The 15,955-nt window shown below is 32.4% G+C and overlaps 1 protein-coding gene and 3 long non-coding RNA genes across 10 annotated transcripts in view; 2 read left to right on the forward strand and 2 right to left on the reverse strand.

The window, feature by feature from the left end:
- LOC126723043 (uncharacterized) overlaps window positions 1–15,955 on the reverse strand; it is a 120,309-nt gene that overhangs the window by 11,413 nt on the left and 92,941 nt on the right. The window lies entirely within an intron of this gene.
- The window catches only part of LOC126723040 (disease resistance protein RPV1-like), a 137,144-nt gene that overhangs the window by 11,300 nt on the left and 109,889 nt on the right, over window positions 1–15,955 (forward strand). The window contains exon 3 of one of the 7 annotated variants that reach the window (XR_007654121.1): window positions 1,666–1,981. The exons of the other annotated variants lie outside the window; for them this stretch is intronic. The gene's annotated coding sequence lies outside the window, so the exon portion shown is untranslated. Of the gene's footprint in view, window positions 1–1,665; window positions 1,982–15,955 lie in introns of those variants that run through there. 7 annotated transcript variants of the gene reach the window in all.
- On the forward strand, window positions 6,627–8,048 carry LOC126723045 (uncharacterized). The gene is made up of 2 exons (XR_007654128.1): window positions 6,627–7,274; window positions 7,823–8,048. It is a non-coding gene; the product is annotated as an uncharacterized LOC126723045 (long non-coding RNA).
- Window positions 8,484–11,034, reverse strand: LOC126723044 (uncharacterized). Its single transcript, XR_007654127.1, has 2 exons — window positions 10,332–11,034; window positions 8,484–8,958 (listed from the first exon to the last, which is right to left on the reverse strand). It is a non-coding gene; the product is annotated as an uncharacterized LOC126723044 (long non-coding RNA).

Below are 15,955 nucleotides of genomic sequence, written 5' to 3' on the forward strand. Positions count from 1 at the left end.
GGAATAACATGTAATTGAAGTAAGATCATGGAAATTAATTCAAGGAAATGCATAAATAACAAACACCATGGCTGTAAAGGTCATGTAGAAAATTTCTTAGCAAGAGCTGAAATAAAAGTATAGCTTAATTCAAAGACAGCTTTAGTGTTTTTTTATTCCTGACTAGATAAAGTTGCATAAGGTCTCTACAACGTGAACTTGCAGCCACTTTATTCATGTATAAACATCACGAACACTTAGCCATGGAATTCAATTGAATCAAGTAACAAGAAATATTCACAGCCAAATAAAAATCAGTGCATGAAATCACAACTTACATAAAATTGAAGGTAGATTCGGTGTAGGTAGAATAGGTTAGTCTTGCACCAAAGTTTCTTTCTTTCTCTTTTTATTTTTAGCTCCCTCATATTTTGGCCGCTTACACAGTCTTTGCCCGAAACATGGAAAGCCAATATACACAATTTCTGGCTGTTACATGAAAAAGAAGGATGTGGCCTGTCAAAGGAGGAAGTGTCATATGGTGGCAATGTTTGTTGTAAAAGAAGTAGGAGGTGTCAAGAAATAAGGCTGGTTGTGTGAAAGGGAAAAGCATGAGGCGTCATGGGCTGGAAACTTAAATCTTTATTTGCAATATGGTACTTAAGTTCCTTCTAAATTGCACTAAGTCCCCTACCTTTCAAGATTTTCTACAACATCACCCTTATCACCCTCATTTAACTTCCGCATCAATTTAGTAAATGTCTTCTTTCATTTTTAATCACCATTTACTTAAGATATTACATGATTACCCTTAATGAAATAATGCGTGCATACTTAGTTATAGGGTGCAGGATATCACAATTATTAGTGCATAAATGTTGATTCTCAACTGTCCTTACATTATTGTGTTATTTGAGACACTACCAACAACTATGTTCTGTTGTGGCATTTTCTATTTAATGGGTCGGTTGGTGTATAATATATTGAGATCTTCTTTTCAAATTCCAAATAACTTATTCAATGCCACTTGTTTGACGAGGGATGTTAGTGTATGATATAATTTCAATAAATATTCACCTTTGAGTAATCTAAAATCAAGGACCATCATTGTATCCTTGATTTTAGCCTTAATCAATGATATTTGCCTCTCTAATTAGTCTACTATGAGGCCTACATACCCTACACTACATATTTAACCCCCTCTCTTGTTTTAGGTTGAACAAAAAACTCACGGTATACATCAAAGCGTCTACAATCACACTTAAACTCATACCCAATTTCATAACTTGCTTGAATGTCATTTTATTATTAGATTTTAGCATTTACACATGAGATCCACACATGAACTCAATGAAAAATAAAATTGGATGCACCAATCATAACGCGACACTTAATTATGTTGTGATTTTAGGCATGGGGTTAGGACTTAGGTGCATTCATAGACTTTTTGCACAAAGTACACATTTATTCTCATATTTCAATTTCTCTACATTGAAATTGTTGGGCCTAACGGCCTTGACCTAAACTATATGCTTTTTTTTTTTTTTTTTTTTTTTTAATATTTTATGGGACCTAAATTATATGTTGAGTGGGCATGAGCATGGTTAATGGACCCAACACCTATCAACTCTAGTGCCATTCTAGACTCAAATCCATCTAAGATCCAATTTTCTTTTATGTATGTAGAACTTGTGCAGATGCTACAAAGATGAGACATTGTGGGGACTAAGGAGCTTGTGCAAAATCATTGTGTAATGGAGAAAATGACACCATGACAAGTGATGGTGTTACTTCAAATGTGGATTCATAAGATATAGCAACGTTTCAATTAATTTTTTCTAGGGCACTAATTATAGGGATCTGGGAAATGCACAATGTTCAAAAAAATTGTGTAATAATATAGCCAATCTATAGTTTTCTTAACACAAATTAACCAAATCTTAGGCAATGAAACAAATTGGGCGCACCGGTGGCAATTAATTTGATAGTTTTTTTGGACGGAGTTACTATTCTTGAGGATGATTTATTTAGAAATTTTTTTGGATCAAAAGTATGATTTGAATGTGAAGATTAGCTCATAACATAAAGAAAAAAAAATCATATGTATATTAGCTTAGTCTCCCATTTCATGGAAATTTATATCCATGGAGAACATTCAAGATTTATACATAACGCATGATATGCACACCAACTTGTGAGCCCATTATGTCCTCCATGTTACAATTTAATTTATATGTTTTAATATTAATAATTTAACATTAAGTGTTGGGATTCAATCATGAGCCTTATGGCTCAATAAAATTATCTAAGTGCTGGACACCACGATGTCTCAGGACATAAAACCTACAAAGTTGCACAATGATATCATTAAAACAAAATCAAAAGAACCAACCCATCAATCAGCTTATCAATTAACCACACCAATAAGCCCAATTACCAAAAGCCCAACCAACCCAACCCAACCGAACAGATTAGTTAAAAGTGTCTTTACTTTACACACTACGCCCAAAACTGAAATCTCTGTTCCGCCGAAAACATGTTCCAAAATCTGATCGTTCCAATACTGATGATCCTATATATTTGTGGAACCCCAGTATTAGAAAATTTAAGAGATTGCCTGATTCGTTTTTAAGCGACTATTTTTCTAGCGACCAAGAAGTTTGGGTTTCTACCGGATTTGCTTATCAATCCAAGACATGTTGTAAAGCTTTGGTGTACTCCGGTTGTGGCTAACTTTGCTCCTTTGAATTTCCATCATCAGTTTTGGTGTCAAAACTTTGGAGTACTCCGGTTATGACACTCCAACAATTTATTTTTTCTCAAGTTCAGTCATTCCATCAAGAATGAGTACGGATACGGAGTACCCACAATTTTCATTGAAAACAGATAAATTGGTAGCTTCTGGTCAATTTTTGTCCCTTTAATTAAAGTTTTTTTTTTTTTTTTGTTTGTGTCCCTTTAATTAAAGTTTACTTCAAGTTAAAACATATCTAAGTCAATCCCCTAGACATGCATATACTTCATTAGGTGGATTCATTTTATGTTGATTGCACTAAGGCATACGGTACAAATTCCATTAAAATTTCAAAACTCATTCCTTGCCATAGCTTAGAGGCTTTACTTCATAAGTATCATGAAATTTGTGTAGTGATTACCTAATATCCTCATTCAAAAAGGAAAAATTAAATAAACCCATCTTTCTTCCTATAGCATGGCCAAGTCAATGCCTTATCCAATTCTTGTGAATTTCAGCGTCGCAAAGGCCACGGGATTGTTTTCCTTGACCCAAAAACTTTACATGAGAAGAATCTTGATATTCAAATTCAATATGGTTCAACTATAGCTACTACTTTCATTGAAAGCCTTGTGTTACTTGATGGAGCGACTGAGCTATATGTATAAGAAGTGAAGTCATTAGTGATAATCCTGTGATTTTCTTAAGTGTGATGCAAGTGAGGTTAATAACATATTATTTCCTTTCGTATCATTTTGTTTTGCGGTAGGCACAAAAGCATTGGTATGATGCAGAGTGTAAATTTTTATTTATGATTTTTTAACATAACTTAATGCTTGTAGAATGGATATCAAATACTGGAGGAGAAGAAGTTTGAATGATGTGATGTGCAGATTAGCTTGGGGTTCTGGAATTTTTCATCTTTATTGCGAAGAAATAGGACATTCATGGAGGTCTAATAAGCTCAGAAGAAGGTATTGTGCACTCCATCAAATTGTGAGTCAAGCGTCAAGACCTGTATGGTTGCTAGAGGGAGGTTCAAGAACTATTTTTTTGTATAGAGCTTTCTTATTTTGTGTTTGCTTGACTCTGTTTTTGGATAAAATGTTCTTAATTCTTAGTGATAGTGTTTGTTTGAACTCCCTTGCTCTGTGTTGGCAACTATAAGTTTGCCGCAATTTGCTTGCCTTTGGGCTTAGATTGGATGTCTTAAACTCATCTCTCTTCCTACTTTTCAAGAATTGATCGCATCCCTATAATAACACTTCAGTTGTTTGTTAATATATACAAAGAGGTAATTTTGAACTAAATTTATGTTTTGGTTGGATGTCATACAAGTCTTTTTTCTTTTTCTTTTCTTTTTTTTCACACTCTCTGTAGTTGATTTTTTTAGTTGAGATTTTTTTTTTTTTTGGAACTCCCTTGCTCTGTGATGGCCGTTTGTTGTGTTCCTTGCCAATCAAAGGACAAAATTTTGGTTGGTTTTTGCTTTTAAACCAAACAGGTATGTGCCTCAGATAAAGTAGAGAATTTGAGATGCACCTATGTCTACGAGTGGTTTTCACTTGTTACTGTATAATCATTGTCTGCCTATGAGTTATGACATTCCAACATTGTTTTTTTTTTTTTTTAATATTTAATCACTCTATCAAGAATATGATTACTGCTAATTTTTTTCATTTGAACAGTGGATGGTTTTTAAGCAAAATTGAAAATTTGTAGTTTACTGAAAATTTATAGTTTGTGGGTATCGGATTATGTCGATCTATTTTTAAAAATAGCTGTAGTTTAAGAATTTTTTAATTATTTAGGTGGCATATTCTTGATATCATCCCTCTTATCCAAATTACATCATCCATAACTGCCAGCCATTTGGAACCAAAAGTTTATCTTCCCATACCATATCAACACAAAAAATGTATTGTTGCAACTTACAGCTTTTCCAAATCCTAACTATATAATACACAAAAAAAATGTATTGTTGCAAAATGTAATGATCCTTTCCATTGGTAGTGACAGATTAAGTATGTAGGCTCAAAATTGTTTTTCATTCAAGCTGTGAATCTCTCTTCTAATCTTCTTCTTTTTGGTTTTTATTATTTCATTTTTACTTACTGGCCCGGGAAGTCCATATCACCCAGAATGCCGAAATCTTGCCGGAACACCAGTTTAATCCAGTATTTGAGACGAAACGAAACATTGGGTTCCTTTGCTCTGGTTTAAGCCATGGAAGGGAAAATTCAGCGATTCCGGCCATAATGGAAGAAATTCAAAACTTTGTATACAGTAGTTATCTAGGGTAAAACTAGCAGCTAAAAAAAGGATCTATATGATGAAAAGAAAGGAAGCATTCTCCTACATGTTAGTTGGTGGTATTGTAGATGGCAATATCTTGTTCTGCTTCGACTGAATTAACTAATTAAGTTTTGATTTAAAAAAAGAATAGACCAGGTAATAATTGTTAAAATATGTTGTGTAGATTGATAAATAAATGTAAGTGTGTGAGTAGGGTTGTCCATCTCTAACCACCCAACGAACCACCCAAACCAATGCCGTCCGAACTGAGCTGAGAGGTTGTCGGCAGCAAGTCTCAGAGTTCCACAACTGATGCGGCGAGTTGAGTGGCAGGTCTTCTTCTTGAAAACCTGAGTTACCCAATCCGACCGGCCAAACCCTTGAAAAAGGTTGGATCTACCTAAATCCGTTTAAATTCGGCGAAAATGTGATGGTTTTTGCTCAAATCTGGTGAAGATCTCCTGGTTTTTGGTTAGATTGGGATATAATCTAGCGGATTTCGCTCAAATCGATGAAAATCTGGTGGTTTCTGCTAAGATCTGGTCATTTTTGCTCAAATCTAGTGAAGATTCGATGTTTTTAACTCAAACCTGGCAAAAAAATACAGATCTTCAATGAGAACATTATGTGAGTCCTTCATGGTAATTTAATACATGGCGAAGGAATGGGGAACATGTTGGCCACCAGTCTCATGTTCGATCAATTTCATACAAGCTTGTTTTTTTTTCTTCGTTCTTTTTTTTCCCCCTCCTTGTGGGAATTTCACACAATAACAGTTTAATTTTTAAAAATTATTTCTTTCTCTTTACACACAATAACCACTATTCACTCTTTTTTTGCACCTTTAGGAAACTCAAAGAAATAAATAAATATTTTGCATAAGTTACAATGACTTGTATATTTGCACAAGTACTATAGCAAATTCTCATTTTGCATATTTGGTTCATAATTTGATGTGAGTGATTTTTGGAATTAATTAGCTATTTTTTGAGTTTTATGCTATTTTACATTAGCCACTGCAAATGCTTTAGCTGTGACTCATGAATTTATTAGTAATTTTTTGTTTCTTTTGATGAGGTGGGGGATTTAAATATCGAATATTGTTTTCACTTAAAAAAAAAAAAAAAAAAAAAAAAAACCACATAAGACAAATAAAACAAAAAATTTGAATGATGAGTTGAAAAGAAATTCCCCAGCTTTCTTGCATTTTCTTGTTAGCCAAACACAACAAACCCAGAAATGCAAACTTAAACTAAACCCAAAAAATTTCACCATAGTCAAAATCTAATTTAGGAAAATGTAGGAAAATAAATTCAAATAATAAATCCAACCCAATTGTAGCAGATCTGAAGAGATCGATGGAGGCACAGAAGTAGCAGTCCAAGTCCTCTGTACCACTTTTTGTGTACCACTCTATGTTCCACCAATTGCTACTTACCATGTGTATGATTGTTTTCCATTTTAAACTTCAGTTATTCTATAAGGAAAGTAAAATGAAAACATGGCAAGTAGTGATTTGTGGAATATAAAGTGGTATACAAAAAGTGGTACAGAGGATTTGAACTCCAGAAGTAAAGCCTGGTGGCCCCATCCCAAGCCAAAAGGTTTTGCAGCAATGACCTGGCGGATGTGGACCACGCCTTTGGTGGAGGAGAAGACGGGTAGTTGTGAACGGGGGGAAATTCTTAGCTAGTCCGGGACTACAAGGTTAGCTTGTTGACCTTGTAGTCCTAGCCAATAAATTGACGCCATGGTAGAAAACATAGATTACATCATCCCAACTACCATATCAGCACAATAACCATTGATAATCCTAACGTCTGTTAACCTATAAAACGGTGAAAGCAAATTCAAAAAAATTCAAAATTTTGGGGATGTGAATGGCATGTCAGATTTGGGTTTAAATGTTTAATATGCCACAAATTTCTCTCTTCATTTCGTCCACTCTCTCTCTGTCTCTCTCTCTCCATTTTCTCTTCTATTCTGCTTTACCTCCACCAAATTTGAAAATCTCTATTACTTCTAACACACCTTTCTGTGAGGCAAACATGGCCAAATCTCCATGGTAACAACAGCCACCGTGTCCCACACCACCACCACCACCAACGGTGCTTGCTTGCCCATTTGACCCTCTCCCATCTTAAGATTCTCTGTCGCCCAAATGTGGCTGATTTATTGTTTTATTTTATTTTAATGTTGTTTTTTAAATGCACAGATGATGTTTGTGAAAATATCTGTTAGAAACTTTGAAGTGATTTTTCTTTAGGTGGGGTTTTTTGTCGATATATTGATGTGGGGTTTTTTTTCCCTCTCTTTGGGTTCCTTTTGTTTGCTTTTGATAATAAAAATTTGACTTTATCAGAATCTCATTGACTTTTGGCTGTGTTTTTAATTTGTTTGCCTAAGGTAATAATGTTGTTGTGGTTGTTGTAATTAATAGGCATTACAATTTCAGTTCCAATACATTCTGCTTTGCCTTGAGCTGATGTGTTATTCTAGATGGTGATAGTTGTATTCTCATAGTTGGTTGTTGAAGTTACAGGTTGTTATGTATATATAATATATGTAGTTATAGTCCGTTGCTTGTTTTGTTGTTGTGTTGAGGGATGTACTGATTGGCTTTCATTGGTTGCTTTATAGCATCTTACTTGCAATGAGAGGTTTTACTGATGTAGAATCAATTATAACAAGAAGCAAATGCAACGATGTATAAGCATCTCTTGTTTAATTAGATTAGTGTTGATGTCTCACGTATATTATTTTCAGCAACCATGTGCCATTTCTTTTTAATTAATTCATGAATTTTACTTGCAGAGGCAATTAGCATTGATGCCCAAATCAGAGCAGTTGAAGTTGCCCCATGAATGAAGGTTGAGGACTTGAGGCTAAGCCGAAGCATCAGTGGGAGAAAAAGTAAAGCTGTTAGGGTTGAAGTCTAAATTAGAACATTTAGATTTATTTATCTAAGCTAAGATGATGATGAGGTTAATGTGAATGTAAATGTGAGGATAGGGGGATTTTTTCCCCTCCTTAAGTTGAACTCTATTGTAGTCTTTGATGAAGAATTTTTTTTTTTTTTTTTTTTTTTTTTTTTCACTCTTTGTTTATATCTGTATAGTAGAGCAATTTTTTTTCTTTAGTTGTTAAGAGTCTTTTTTTATGTGATATTTATATGATAGTAGAGGGAAAAGAGATATTGATGGTAAATGACTAATAGAAAAAAAAATGCAAAAATATTGAACCTAATTTTCTCTTTATGTCTAAGAGATGTCTAAGAAAATGGGGCAACTTTATGATGTTGCTCGTGAGCATGGGATCCCAATGATGGCACTTGAAGAAGCTGTTATTCTTTGTAATGCAGATTTATATGGAGAAGGAAAAATAAGTTAATCTTGGTGACCTAATTTCTGTAACAAAATGATTATTTCAATGCAAATCAATGTAATGCGACACCCACACACTAACACAACTATCATTTCAATGTAAATCAATGTAATGCCATTGATCTTACAAAATAGATATTGATTTGATGTGATTATTCAGAGTATTCAGTCATTAAAAATCAATGTAATGTGACTCCCACACATTGACACAACTATATCTAAAAATTAATGTAATGCGACACGTATAGTTGATGATAGGTACCCAACTAATAACATAAACTTGATAACTAACTAGCAAACAATGTAATCCTATCCTCTACACTCGCAAAAGTTTAGGAAATAAGTTGCTAATAATTTCTATCTCCAACAAATGAATCCTACTGGCTAAAGAAACCAGCCAGCCTTCAATCTTGAACTTCATCACTTATCCATCTCATCCAAAGCCGATAATGACAGCTTATTCATGTTCAACTTATTGATCCTCATCCTTGCCTTGTTACTCATCCTCATCTTCATCCTTGGCAAGTTGAGATTCCCTCTCTCCAAGCAAGTGTCTTCCAAGTTTGTCTGAATCATAACACAAATCATTAGGTTAATGTTCATCAATAAAAATTTATTATCTAACCACTTCAGGGTAACATCTATCTAGTATAGGACTATCTTGCCACTGCTACAGCTATTGTGTACACTTGTAGATGTTAGTTACAGCAGTTACAAGTAGTTATAGTTGGTTACATGGCTGTTACAGTTAGTTACTTTTTAATTGCTTAGCTATTGGGAATTGTATAAGTGAGATACTAATTGTAAAGTCATCAATGAGAATTCAGTTGTTTGTTCAGTTCTTTCCTTATGCATTCCCTCTCTTCTCAATCTCCATTTCCATCTCCTTATGCAGGTTCTTAATCCACCATTGCATCATTAACTGTATTCAGAAGTGCATTAAAAAGCACACAAGTTTGCTAACAAAAAAGGCTAATGATGCCCAACTTCTATCTTTATTTAATAAAAATATAAAACTCAATAGTAAAACAGGCAATGGAGAAGGCATAACATGAATGATTTATAGTATCAATTATTACCTTTAGTGTGAAAATAAGAATTTGTTCACGAAGGCATAACACCACTGCCCATGCATATATGCCAAGAAAGCATTGTGGGAAAATCAAAATTTTGCAAGCAACCAAAATACAAATGCAAATGAATGAAAATTCAAACACAGAGAAATTTATGAATCAATTACCAAATATCAATATCTAAGTGTGACAAATCTATACCAATTTGGAAAATTTATAAATGAAGAAACAAAAAACACTTGGAAGATTCCAATCATAAATCCAAGAATAGCATGCATTTTATCAAATAATTATATAAGTAATCCCAAGATACCAGAAAAGAACCAAATGTATGTAACATTTCAACTTAGATTCACTTCGCACACCGTAATGCATGTATATATGTAGAGACCAAAAAGATCACAACACTAACAAACAAGGAACAAAACTTATAGCATTGTCATTGCACTAATCTTGATCTAGTGTACAGAGCATGATAACATGTCCAAGACTGAGTCTTGGTGATTGAACTAAGCTTCTCTCATGGAAATAAACAAATTTCACGAAAGGTCCACTCCCAAATTCTCTAAATATGACAAAGCCTTTTCTTTTCAGTGGGAAATATTATCAAACATGTTGAATATAGAAGGAATGAACATAAACTGTGATATCAATTGGCCATGAATTCCTAAGTACCCAAAACAAATACCATACAAGAAACATCATTCCATCAAACACTAACCATAATCATCAAAGAGATCAACATGGGTATCAAAGGAAACAAAAAAATAAATAAATAAAATCATCTAGAACATCCATGACAGAAAATTTCATGGCCATGAAAATCCGGGAAATTCGTCATACCAAAACATAGGGAAATAGACTCACTCCATTCATTGTTTGATAGATTTGTGATTGCTTGAATCTTGGAGCAAGAATTATCATCCTTTGTTGGAGGAACAACATACCTTAAGATCTACAAGGTTTTTAGATTGCCCATTAAAGCATTTGGATGAGAAGGCCCCGGATTACGGGGAGGAAATGAGAGGGGCAGTACCATGGAATACATTTTGTTTGGCGTTTGGGGAAAATGATCCCATGGAATAGGAAAACGTATTCTGATATTCCATAAACCAATTTGGAAGTTTTCAATGCCAAAATTTCAATACCCGCCCATTTTCAGCTCAATTTTGAATTTGCTAATTTGAATGTATCTCAGAATTGACGGGTTAAACGGACGTTAGAATATCAAATTGAAGTGGAATAACATGGCAGATAAGCATATGTTTATTGGCTGGGACTACAAAGTCAGCAAGCTGACCTTGTAGTCCCGGACTAGCTAAGAATTTTCCATGAACGGGTACCTCATTTTTTGTTTTATATTTTCTTTTGGTCACTGTTTCTCTCTCTTAGTTTTTCTCTGCTATGCTATGAGCTGGTTGTTTTAAGACAAAGATTTCATATTTGGTTGGTCAAACAAGCTCGAGGAGTGGTGTTGGGTCTAATAAGAGATCCACGGCTTGAAATTGAAATAGAATTAGTTATGGTGAATTTTTTGGGCTGCGTCTAAGTTTGTGTTTTTGGGTTTGTAGTGTTTGGCTGACAAGAACATGCAGTAGCAATTTTTATTATTATTTTATTATCAACGTTAGCATAAGTGTGCTAAGTGCACAAACATTTGTCACGTAAAATGTTTATGTTAGTAAGTTAATAATAGAGTTTAAATTGATTTCAAATTGAAAATAATAAAGATCAAATTAATTGCTACCAAAATATAAGAACTAAATTAAGTGCAACCTCAAAATGTAGGAACCAATATAGTATATTTGCCTATTTACTAAAAACTAGCTATTGCATCTACAGCTTAGACCAATAAGTTCCATCAGAAAGTATAATTAAGTTACAAGGTTTTATTAAATATTTGAAAAGCTAATGGAGAGTACATTAAAGAAATTACCTGGATATTCCATGGTAAGAGGTTCTCGAAAATAATAGATAAGTTTGCATAATTTCAATGCACCATCGTATCCTTGGAAGGCATGAGGCATGACTCAAGTCATGAGTTAACAAATAGCTTCCACAATGCAACGGTTCCATTTCATACAAACATGAAAACAACTTTTGCAAGTAGGGTCATCCTTATCTTGGATTTTTTTTTTTTTTTTTGGAAGTGCCTTATCTTTGATTCTTTATTGCTTTATCACTAGAACATCAATAAAAAATACAACTTAATGTCCCAACTTCCAACATGTTAAATTAAACTTTTTGATAAACTTAAAAATGACTTGTGCAAGTAGAGTCAACCCATGACAAGATTGTGAGCAATGAAATTTTACAATCCGATGTACAAAATGAAAATCAAAACTCAAAAAACTTTTCAGCATGAGCTTTATATATTCTATAATGGGCTGTAAGGCCCAATTGATATCACAGGAATTCTTATGTGTAGAGTCTATAGACCAACCTAGAAAAAAGTTATCCGTGAGTATTTTAACTCAATGGCTAAAGACTTGCCTTAAGATAATTTCTTAGTAAGTTTAAGTTTTATCTATTTACTCTACCCACGATTCTATGAGATGAGCTTGACTACTTCTAGAGAAATAAATAATAAAATATTCAAATGACCAACAGAAGTTGGCGCAAGTGTAATAATATTCCAAAAGCTGAAGCGTAGCATTTATTGTTGCTATGCTCTTGTTGAGCCATATCAGCGGCAATCGTCATTGACCCTATTGGCTTTTTTTTTTTTTTTTTCCTTTTCTTTTACAATTAACATTTTTCAAATTATTATTCCATCATAATATATATATATATATATATATATATATATATATATATATATATTTCTCTCTCTCTCTCTCTTAATATTTCCTAACATTTTAACATTCCATTAATTATTCCATCTAACTCGATTTAATAATATTTCTCTCTCCATCAAACTCAATATGACCACTCTCTCTCTCAATTAATGTTTACTAACTTTTTAACTTTCCATTTATTATTCCGTCAAACCCAATTTTCTTATGGGTTCTAATTAGCTCAACTGATAAAGTCTCTGATGGTTAAATAAGAGATCTAGGGTTCAATCCCCGCCTATACCAAAAACCAATTGGTGTCTTGGTCTGATGATAAAAAGCTATTATCAGGAGTAGATGACATAGGTTAAAACACTCTTAGAAAAAAAAAAAAATGAAACCGAAATTTGTGACACTTTACCGACTGTACCATTGATTTGCATCTTTTAATAGACTAGTGTATTGCAATGTATTAAAAAATTGGTTTTCATGATTTTTTTTTTTCCATACTTTGGTGTCCTATTCACATTAACTAGACTAGTGTATTGCAATGTATTAAAAAAATTGGTTTTCATGATTTTTTTTCATACTTTGATCTCCTATTTACATTAACTCATGCAAAAATTTCTGTTTATTTTAACATAAGAACCTACTTTTTTCTATTTTACACATTCACTTTTCAAAATACCTCACATCAAATTATCTGCTTTACACTATATTTCATTTAAATATTAATTTTCTTGATTATCTCTTTCTTTACAAATAACACACACCATCTACTCTCTTCCTTCATCCTCGGCATAAGTAAAGAAAGAATAAAAAACTAAATGCAATATGAATATTGCTAGTATAAATTTACACAGATACTATAACAAAAATGTATTTTTACACAATTCTGCATTATCTGATATGAATGAATTTTGGACTTGGTTGGCTAAAATGTGATAATTGTTCTATCATACAAGCACTGATGCGTGTGCTTTGAGGCTCTAAATCCTAGTTTCATCCCTGCATGAGAGTGACACATGTCATCTTACTAGTGTTGGTTCAACCAAGTTTGTATCCAAATTTTATCCTATGACTAAAAGTATATGTGGATGATTTTATCAATCGCCACCAACTTAGTTGAAAGAATTTTCCTTCAATTTAATTGAAGGTAAACATTTTTCTTTACTATTTTGGGTGTTATATGCATTTTTTTTTATATAGATAAAATATGTTTTGATGTAGTTATATGAGACTTTATCTATTGTCTTGAGATTATTTGTAGACTACGCATAGAGACTTTATCTTATGTGATGCATGAAAATATATAATTATTTTGTGATATGGTATAATGCGTAATTTTTTCTCTGAAATTTGTTCCCTCTAAAAATGAAACAATTTCTTCAAGTATTTTTCATCGCTCTATTTCTACATACATAACATTCTATTTTTTTATTTTTTTTATATTTTTATATTTGAGTGTGCTTGATTGATATTTTTTTTTAAGGTGGTCCATATTCTTAATTTTAACTACTATTTATAGTGCGTTTGTTTTCCCAATTTGTTTATTTAGAACTAAACTTTTTAAGTTGCAAATATTGTACAAATTTCTTCTTTCTTTATGGAAATTATCATGATAATCAAAACTCACCACAAAATTATAATATTATTTTAACCAAAATTAAAATTAAACTAAAGGCATTAATTAAGATAGACGATATAATAATTTTTTACTCACACAATTTGTAGGCACATTTAAATATATGACCATGTAGATTTTATTTGAATATAAACTCAAATCTTTACTTTCAAAATAACTAAGTGTCAATACAAACTAAAATCATCAAAAATTTTAAGAGGGAAAAGGATTCAAATCCTCTAGATTTCCTAAGATACTCTACCAATAGATTTCCTTAAACTAACCACTCTTTTATGATTTAAAAGCCTAAATTCTGCCATGTCAACATTCCACTAACAATAATCTTAATTGTTTCGTTTGCAACATTATTTTATTATTTTAAAAGTATTGTTAGTGGAATGCTGACATGATAGAATCTAGACCCTTAAATCATAAAAGAGTGATTAGGATTTAAGGAAATCTATTTGGTAGAGTATCCTAAGAAATCTAGAGGATCTGAATCCGAGGGAAAAACGAGACTTGTGATGGAGAATTAAAAAATACAACACTAAACGAATCAACAAAATATAGAATTATAAAAAATAAAAACATAAAATTTCATCAACTTAAGGGTTAAGAAACAATAAAAAATTCAGCAAAAGAAAGAAAACAATTGTGATAGAGAGTATTCACCTTTTTTTTGAAAGCTCAAGGAAAGAACAGTGATAAAGATGTTTACACATGAATGTGCATTGTCAAGAAAAAAGATTCCCACTTTCTCCCATTTCCAATTCACCTACATGTCGAATATATAATCATTAGCTACTTTTGGAATATAGGTGATGATAGAGATATTCTAAGCCAATAAAACAAACCACTTTCTTGAAAATTATATCATGATGTTTTTCCGTTAAATTATTTAAAGACTTCTCTTTTTATACGTTGGGCGGCTATAAAAAATTGGAGAGAAGAGAAAATGAACAAGGCAACTTTTTCTTTTATTTATTTATTTTTTTAAAAAAATTCTTTCAGTTGGCAATTATTTAAGTAGACAATATCATAGGAATGTACCTAAGAATATGCCATGCTTAATTTATTTTATTTTATATAAGATTGAAATTTTACTCTAACCTAATTTAATTTAAGTGTATATATGTGTGTGAAGCTCCCTCCTAGAGACTTAAAGCCCGGCCCTAACCCTCCACACCCTACAAGTACTTATATTTGTGAAGTGACCACGCTAAAAATGCACAGTAGTGCCATGCTTAATTTTAAACAAACATAATGCCTTTAGGGAAAGATTCAACTACTCTGATTATCTTTGTCTTAAGAATATGTATTTTTAATTTAAATACCTTTTTTTTTCCATGGTCCCCTCCATGTCAGTACAAACATAGTGGATTCTGGAAAAAAATATATGTTATCTCAACAGAATAAAAACCAAAACCACATTGTGTGACTCAACTATAGGTACATACAGTATAATAGTATATTAGTTTATTCTTTTATTATTATTAACCAAGAATCTTAACCTACCCTTCTTCTCGTAAAAGAAAAAAAAAAGATCTGTACCTACCCAATATATTTTCTTTTTTCCCTTTTGAATCCCTCTCTTAAAAAAATTTATCATTCTTTCTCATTATCAAACCTAAAATTATTCTTAATTGACTATTGAGGTAAGTCATGAGTCAAGTCCTAAAATTGCATTGAGGCAACTTCGTGGAAGAGGAATCTCTAGTTTTATAACTTTTATTGACTATATTTGGAGCCACCATAACCACTATATTATTATTATTATTATTTAAAAAAGAAAAAAGAAGGAGTTTCTAACGCACTATGGCCATCGTTCAGATTGAATAGAATATATTGTGAAAAAGATGAGTCCCTATTAGCCATCTTTTTCCCAATCAATTCCATATTCCTAGTTTGATTTCTTCTCTCTGAGACTCAATTCTAGCACACTTGGTGTAAATCATCATTCTTTCATCAATTTCCCAATCAAACGCGCCTATTCAAAACCTTTTAAATTTAGTACTCTTAACTCATCGGTGAACCTCCACTCGAATTTTAAGCCTTCATTCATCTCTTATCATTCCCATTAATTTTATCATATC

Source organism: Quercus robur, chromosome 4 (genome assembly GCF_932294415.1).
Source record: "Quercus robur chromosome 4, dhQueRobu3.1, whole genome shotgun sequence".
Lineage (NCBI taxonomy): Eukaryota > Viridiplantae > Streptophyta > Magnoliopsida > Fagales > Fagaceae > Quercus > Quercus robur.